General features: G+C 39.2%; 1 protein-coding gene across 9 annotated transcripts in view; it reads right to left on the bottom strand.

Annotated features, from left to right (window-relative positions):
- Positions 1-772: 772 nt before the first annotated feature.
- Positions 773-8,940, bottom strand: part of LOC127500066 (CUGBP Elav-like family member 4) — a 121,476-nt gene continuing 113,308 nt past the window's right edge. For all 9 annotated transcript variants that reach the window (XR_007926247.1, XM_051870947.1, XM_051870950.1 and 6 more), the window contains one exon: positions 773-7,154. The gene's annotated coding sequence lies outside the window, so the exon portion shown is untranslated. The remainder of the gene's footprint in view (positions 7,155-8,940) is intronic.

Raw genomic sequence — 8,940 nt, 5'->3', positions numbered from 1 at the left:
CGCAATTCTGAGAAAAAAAACGTCTTTTTCCCCACACAATTGGACATTAAAACACACAACTGCGAGTTTATCACACAATTCTGACTTGCAATTCTGAGAAAAAAAAGTCAGAATTGTGAGATAAAAAGTCGCAATTACCTTTTTTTTTTTTTTTTCTCCATAGCGGAAAAAAGCTTCCATAGTTTTCACATCATGGTATGAGAATCTAATTTTTTGCATTGCAGTTATGAGATTTTGGGAAAGAAATGTATTTAACTGTTATGAAAATAATGAATGAATAATGAAAATAATGAAAATAATTTTTAGTTATTTCAGATTATTTTGCGGTGCAATATGACAGACATGAGCCACTGTATCGAAACACTAACAGCTCGTTCCCTGCACACTTGAACTCCTAGTGGACAAAACTCGCTGCTACAGGGCTGCTATTCATTCGCACATCCATAATCTCTGAATATGCTCATGTAAACGCCAACGTAACTCCTGGAAGGGTAGAAAAGCTTAAAAACTAACTCGTCTAGATTCGCTCAGTACTGAACCTGGAATAAATAGAGAAAATTAGTCAAAATGACCAGGGAGCAAAGTCAAAAGTTACCTAAGCCTCAATGCCCCGCCCCAAAGACCCGCCCTAATCAAACAGCCCCACCCCTTCACCATAACCCCGCCCCAATAAAACAGCCCCACCCCTTTACCATAACCCAACTCCACCCCTTCACCATAACCCTACCCCAATCAAACAGCCCCGCCCCTTCACCATAACCCCGCCCCCCACCCTGTGCTACGATCTATTCAGATTATATTAACAACACGCTGGACGAAGCTAAGCTAAAGGAGCAAAGTCTCTAGTGTTTGCTAGCTATCTTGAGTTCAAAACATGACAGAATAAAAACAATTGCCTTTTTTGCTTTGCTTTGAATCGTAGCGCTGTTATCAGACATGATTGCACATTTTCTGTGACTGGCTGCTTCAAAACAGGCTCTCTGATGCATTAAGCGTTGCATGATGATAGAATGACGGTGAGTGCATCTTTGCTGCGGTTTCATAGTTGCGTTGGACGACATGTCAGGTGCCCAAGAGGATCCACAAACCATGACATCATCGAGACTGATGCCCTGAGAGTTTATAAAGATCTGTGGCCTTTCAGGTTTTGCGTCTGCATGTATTTCCAACGCTCTCTAAAATCTCGTTTCTGCTTGATGTGAAGCAAATCTCGCTCCTTTCACAAAAAAACAAAACAAATGTAAAACTATTAAATGAGGAGCATTAATTTTTCCCCGTCTAAAAAGGTTCCTTTAATTATTTCTTGACTTTTAGTCAATTACATTTGACTTCCTTCTCTTGACAATCAGCTATTTTCGGGGACGGTCGAGCCCTGCGGGCATCCGCTGGAAATGGGCTCTTTGCTCCGGAGCGATCTGCACTCCCGCAGCCCCTTAACGAACCCCGAACGGCCTCTTAACGAACGCCGGAGCATCGGAGCAAATGCACAGATCAGGCGTGCACATGACAGAAATACGATTGAACAAAGGCTACACACACACACTCGATACAGATGAAGTGGACCTCATAGATTTGGTGTTCTTCACTTTTAACTGCGTTGGCACTGAGACAGAGAAAAGAAATCCTCCTGATTCTGAGGGCGTTCACTCACTAGAGCACTTTCACAAACCCTTCACCTTCCATTGAACTCAATGGATTGGCAGCGTTCTCTAACTGAAACTCCTCAGTGAACTGAAACAAGAGGAACAGTGTGTGAAGACGACACTTGATTTAACACTGATAAATATAGCATGTTCTTCTGCTCTACAGATATATGGCACTTTAACCTGGACGCCTGACAAAGGTTCTGGCCTCGTTTCTTACAGACCAAACCCCACTAAAACAGCATCCTTATTCTAGGAGACATGAGCAGTGTGAAACTAGACCGTACAATGGATGATATGTACTGCAAATCTGCAAAATACTGTGCTTTAGCAAACTATTTCAGTGCTTGAGAATAATCTGTGCTTTGCTGATCACAGGGTCATTGAACACAAGTAGGTGTTTTATCAAAATAAAAATGGTGCATTTACTGTATTCTTACTCTGTATTTTTTGTTTTCCAGTACAAATATCTAAACATTCTTAAATCAAGATACATTTACTGGAGAAGCAAAATGACCGAAGATATTAAGTTTCTGCTTAAAACAAGAACAAATATCTGCTAATCCAGTCAGAAAAATAACTTTAATTCAAAGGGAAAACAAGATTATTTTTCTGACCACACTGACACACATTTTCTCGTTTTAAGCAAAAACATATGGAGCTCAAATATATATATCGTGACCACAAATTAATAATTCATTCCCTCGATTTAGTAAATTGTGGCCACGTTGTACTAATTCGTTCCCTTCTTTTGATTTAACTAAAACAAGGGATCAAATTATTATATCTGCGCACGATTTAGTAAAAGGAGGGAATGAATTATATTGTTGCCAAAATTTAGTAAAACGAGGGAACAAATTATTACATTGTGCGCAATATTTAATAAAACAAGGGAATGAATTATTATAACGTGTGCAAAATTTAGTAAAACAAGGGAACAAATTATTAAATCGTTGCCAAAATGTAGTAAAACGAGGAAACTAATTTTAATATTGTGTGCAAAATTTAGTAAAACGAGGGAACAAATTATTAAATCATTGCCAAAATGTAGTAAAATGAGGAAACAAATTATTAAATCATTGCCAAAATTAAGTAAAACGTGGGAACGAATAACGTGTACGATTTAGTAAAATGAGGGAAAGAATTCTTATATTGTGCACAAAATTTAGCAAAACGATGGAATAAATTTTATTGTGTGAACAATTTAGTAAAACGAGGAAATAAATTATATTGCTGCCAAAATTTTGTAAAACGAGGAAACAAATTATTATATCGTGCGCATGATTTAGTAAAACAAGGGAACGAATTATTATATCTTGCGCAAAATTTAGTAAAACGAGGGAGCGAATTAGTAAACGTGCTGACATATTAGTAAGTCGTAGGAATGATTTGTTCATCCGTGGCCACAATATACATATTTCTTCATGCATGTCATGTGCGGGGCTCTTTAAAAACTCACTTAATTTTTTATCATTTTTCAGAAAACAAGACTTAATCTTCAGTCATTTTGCTTCTCTGGTAAATGTATCTTGATTTAAGAATATTTAGATACTTGCACTGGAAAACAAGACACAAATACTGAAGAAGAATTTATTTTTTTTTTTTGCATTGTGGATGCAAAAGTGAAATGAACATTTGTGAAATTTCATTTGGCACTTCTTAAACCTCTTACAAACTAATCTAAAGCTTTCGCTTCAGTTTCATGAAGGTCATGATAAATCCAGAACAAGTATCTGGGATGGGAATTTGTGGCGTATATATTCATACAAAATGATAATGCGGACACTCCCTCGCATGAAACACATTGGCAGGTTTTTAACTATAACTAGTGCAAATTGTTATGATTAAGAAATGTTTTCCAGCAAGTGGCTTTATCAGCACAGGATGGAGTGAATAAAACTATACTGGCTACAAAGATCGGTGAGACAAAAAACAATCGGAATCATGAATAATGCAACACAATTATTCTAGGGAGACCAAAGCTATTTTCACAAGAACGTTTTCAGTTTCATGATGACGCACACATGGGCAGGCCGTTACCTCATCAATATCTGTACATCGTTCACAGCAAGACTAATATCACCGTTCAAGGGCAGGCAGCATGGCAAAATTGCATGGTTTTGGTCCTTTGGGATCCTGGAGGGAGCGTCTTTTTTAAAGGATAAAAGCAACGTCTCATATGCTGGCATGAAGGTTAAGAGGTCAGGTTTGGTCATTGACACCCAGATTTCTCTCCTCAATCTTAGTCGTACGCAGTCGATGACTAGATAAAGACCTGCCCATTGAGAAATGTTAACTTTGAGATGGAAGAATGAGGATAATGTTAATTTCTTAATATCTACACACGGAAGAGGAACAAAGATGCCAATGAATCTCTGGTGGCCAAATCTTGAGGTGAATAACTGTTGTTTTTAAGGCCTGATCATCAGCGGCTAAATGCAAACTGCACAAAAACATCACACTTATTTCAAAGGGAAAACAAGATTATTTTTCTGACCTCACTCAATTTTTTATTATGCTAAAGTGCCCCTATTATGCTATTTTAAAGGTACCTAATTTTGTTTTCGAGTCTCCTACAACAGGTTCACATTCATCCAAGGTCAAAAAACACTTTAATTTTCTCATAATATCCACTGCTGCATCAACTCATTTCAAAGAGTCTAAAAAACAGTTCTCTGATTGGTCAGATGGCCCTGCTGTGATTGGTCAGAAAGCAAACGCTCATTATCATATCTGAATCTCAGCTCTTGATTCACAGTGATACGAACAGTAACGATGGCGTCGGTTTTACCGAATCAATCTCATCAAAGTGGATTTGCTTTGTCAGCAGAAAACAGCGTCTTCTCGACATGAACAACACGAACCAAACTCTTCCAGTCTCAGATACAACTACAGTGATTGAGGGCGGGGCTAAGTAAACACTGTTCACCGGCAGCCAATGAAGACCACAGGCGGGAATTATGCAAATGTGTTACATTGTTACAAATGTTGGAATTACTGACGACTCGAGAGTTCAGAATCACTTCTTTCTTTTAGGGGACAATAACTTTATTTGTTGTGCACTTTGATCTTTGAAACTTTGCAAACAGGACCTAAAACTAACTTTTTGCTACACTTGCCAAGAATTTATTTTAAAAAATTTAATTGAAGAAAATTTACTGACCATAAAATTTTTTTACCGGCCATGTTTTTGCAAAAACAGGCAGTTATGATATCAAAATTTTAGACACAATTTTCAAGTACAGAAATTTTATCAAGTAATCAAATGTAAAATAACACTGCATAGTCTTCAATGTATAAATTAAACATAAATGAAACCATATTAAAGTTATTAAATGTGTTTTTAATGTTGATTAACATTAAAAACAGACAACAGCAGGAATATTAGGCTGCTGTCACTTTAAGAGCGAATGCACTGATCCAATATACTGATACACATGCGTTTTCTTTCTCAACTGTTTAGATTCACTTAAAACATAATGACTATGTTTGCTAGGATTCTCACCAAGACAAGCATGTTTTGGACATAATTTTTGTGTGAATTTGTCCGTTCAAGCGCAAGAAGATGAGAAAGAGAGCTCAATTTAGTATTCGTGCGTGCTTCAGATGTGTGCACACTCAAAACATTCACGAGTAACGAACTGAGTTCCCTTTCGCGTCTTCTTGCGCTTGAATATTTAAATGCAGTGCTGGCCCATCAATGTCCCGAGCGTTGTTCACGTTCATGTTCTCACAACACTGCATTGTTAGAATTCATAAAAATGTTACCGGCCAACTGGCGATTGACACCGTATCATATACTTGCATTTGGTTAATTTTAGGCCCTGTTTGCAAACCTTTTACATTCACAAACAGCTCTATTACACACTACATCAAAGGGGGTATTCGAAAAAGCATAATAAGGGCACTTTAAGCATAAACATTCAGTAAACAAGACTTAATATTTTCAGTCATTTTGCTTCTCAATTAAATATATCTTAAATTAAGCATGTTTAGATATTTGTACTAAGCAAGAACATCGTTTTTTTGCAGAATGTGAATGATATGATCAATTCAGATGAATCACTGATGAAATGAAGGTAGGTCAGAGAGCTCACGGAGGCATTTACACTGGATTACAGCACAGATGAACATCTTTAACTGCTAATGATGATCGATGTGCAGTGAGATCATGTGCGTTTAGTGCTTTGAGAAGTTTGAGACAGGCAATGGCTTCAACAGACCAATAAACATCTCATTAAGTGAAGGGGTATCAAAAATGTCACCGTTTCCTTTCGCGTAGCTTCGGTTCATTTGGCAGTTTCAGTAGCTATCGACCCTCCTCGTCTTCCTCCGTTTAGTGTCATTAAAGTCCAAGCATCTGAATCTGTCTTTCTATCAGAGTACAAAAAGCATGGAAAGGAAAACACGCGTCACGTCCGATCATCTGACTGTGGATTGTCGCTTAAACACAAAGGCTTCTGGGATCCTGGACCCTGTCAGACAGACTACGACACATTTCCTCGTCCGTTCCGGCCGTTCGTCTTCTTCCAAATGGCGGAATGGAGAAAGAGCACAACATGATGAACGATATTATCCAGCGGGCGAGGAAAGAGACGCTTCACCTCTTTTGTTTTCGTTTGTACATTTTCCTTCCCTTCTTTACAAGTTCAAGTATTATCTTCTCTAATAAAAATAAATAGAAAACATGAAAAATGAGCAAATCTACTCCTATATTCTACTTTTCTAATCTACGTCTTGGTGCAAGAAACAGCTACCAGAGCAAACCGGAGTCACATGACCGTCTTTTTCTCCTTGTGTTTTTACAGACCTACAGATTTACTTTCTTCTACTTTTAACATTAGTAATCATTATACTCGCAGCTACAAGGTAAGAGTTTTTGTGATTTTTAAATATATATATTTATATATTTATATACTTTTAAAAAGCGTGTAGTCCTTTGGTCCCTATTTTCTAAGGAATGACGCATGTAGATATTCCTGGATTCTCTTCCAGAGCGCAGATCACGCGAAACCAGTGTAGGCACGAAAACCAAAATGGCAGCAGGCTGGTGTGTGTGTGTGTGTGTGTGTGTGTAGAGAGATCAATACATTTACATGAGGATTTCAAAATAGTTTTGTATATCTGCATGTGTGCATGTAAAGGCGAGAATATTTCCGAACATCTCAGCAGATGTGCATTTGTGTGTGCATTTGTATATATCCGTTTGTTTATGCATGCTTTGAGCATAACGTGTTCATAAAGGTTTTTTTTTTCTCAATCTTGTCTAAAAAAAAAAAAGACAGCAGCAAAAAAGTTGGTCTTTGCAAAATGCAAAAAAGCATCCTGCAAATGCTGAAGCAAAAAAAGACGGAAAAAAAGAACAAAGTTGGCAGAAAAAATCCTTTGTGTTCCAGTTTTTCCAGCTCTCAGTGATTTTCCCACAAAATCCAGGGACCGCTCGCCTCCTGTGATATGTAGCAGAGCAAAAGTCTTTTGACTTGTGGAAATAAGGTGTTGTAGTCCTTCATCCTGAGAGAGAGAAAGAGAGAGAGAAGAAAAGAAGCAGACGGTGAATTGAAGACGGTTCTAGCAGCTCTAAACACAGACAAACTACTGAAGATCCTGAATCCTTCCCTTCATCATTTACACAACAGACGTGTGTAGATACTGTCCTTAGAAAACCTTGCCAACTCAATCTCATGAATGCAACTCATATTCCACCCCAAAATCAATAAATTATATAACGCATGTAGAAAATTAAGCTTAATTTATGATCATTCAGATTTTTTGCATCATGTGAAATTATTTTCATTTTTCATGACAATTAAACATTTCTCCCATAAACTTTCATTATCATCATCATCATAATAATCATATTATACAGATGTTTTACTTTTGAGCTTGCTTGTAATTCTGTGTATTTTTAATGCATTTCTATAAATATTTCATTCAAGAAAATCAGCATACAAGCAGTACAATACTACCATGTATAAAAACTTTACACATTTTCATAAATACCATACAATTTTTAAATATTTTACCTTTTTGTTTTGCATCACAGTAATAATGAAAATTTAGATGGATATGTTCTTAATTGTCATGAAAATAATAAAGAATAATGCAGAGAGTATATAGTATAAAGCCCTTCACAAAGATCGACCTGAAGGATGTGTACTTTCTTGTCTCGATTCTCCCCCGACAGATACCATTCATGTGCTTTGCTGCGTTCGAGGGACGGGCATACCAGTACAAAGTCCTCCCTTTCGGGCTGTCCCTGTCGCCTCGTGTCTTCATGAAGGTCGCAGAGGCTACCCTTGTTCCCATGAGAGAACACAGCATTCGCATTCTCAATTACCTCGACGACTGGTCATTCTGGCTCAGTCGCAAGAGCAGTTGTGTGAACACAGGGACCTGGTGCTCAGACACTTGGGGCTGGGGCTTCGGGTCAACTGGGAAAAGAGTAAACTCTCCCCCGTGCAGGGGGAGTTGGACTCAGTCAACCTAACAGCACGCCTCACAGAGGAACGTGTTAGCTCAGTGCTGAACTGCTTGAATTAATTCAAGTGCAGGACAACAGCCCCACTGAAACTATTTCAGAAGCTCTTGGTGCACATGGCATCCGCAGCCGCAGTAACGCAGCTAGAGAGTGGAGACTCCATACCCAGGCGGTCCAGCTGATTTGGACACTTTGGAGCCGAACAGGTAGACCTGTTTGTCTCTCCAGACACGTCCCAATGCCAGTTGTTTTACTCCCTGACCGGGGGGACCCTCGGCATGGATGCACTGTCACGCAGCTGGCCCCGGGGCCTACGCAAATATGTGTTTCCTCCAGTGAGCCTACTTGCACGGTCACTGTGCAAATTCAGGGAGGACGAGGAGAAGGTCTTGCTAGTTGCGCCTTACTGGGACAACCGGACCTGGTTCCCAGAACTGATGCTCCTTGCGACAGCCCCTCCTTGGCGCATTCCTCTGAGGAAGGACCTGCTTTCTCAGAGACGGGGCTCCCTATGACACCCGCGTTCAGACCTCTGGAAACTCCATGTCTGGTCCCTGGACGGGACGCGGAGGTTCTATGTGACCTACTCCAAGCGGTGGTAGACACCATCACTTTCACTAGAACCCCCTCTATGAGGCGCCTCTATGCGTTGAAATGGAACCTATTCTTTGCTCTTCCCACCAGGAAGACCCCCAAAGATGTCCCATCAGAGTCATGCTTTCCTTCCCGCAAGAGGGGTTGGAGCAAAGGCTGTCTCCCTCCACCCTAAAAGTATATGTTGCCTCAATAGCCGCACATCACGATGCAGTTTAAGGTGAG

This window comes from Ctenopharyngodon idella, chromosome 18 (genome assembly GCF_019924925.1).
Source record: "Ctenopharyngodon idella isolate HZGC_01 chromosome 18, HZGC01, whole genome shotgun sequence".
Classification (NCBI taxonomy): Eukaryota; Metazoa; Chordata; class Actinopteri; order Cypriniformes; family Xenocyprididae; genus Ctenopharyngodon; species Ctenopharyngodon idella.
This window is presented reverse-complemented; position numbering and strand designations above follow the sequence as displayed.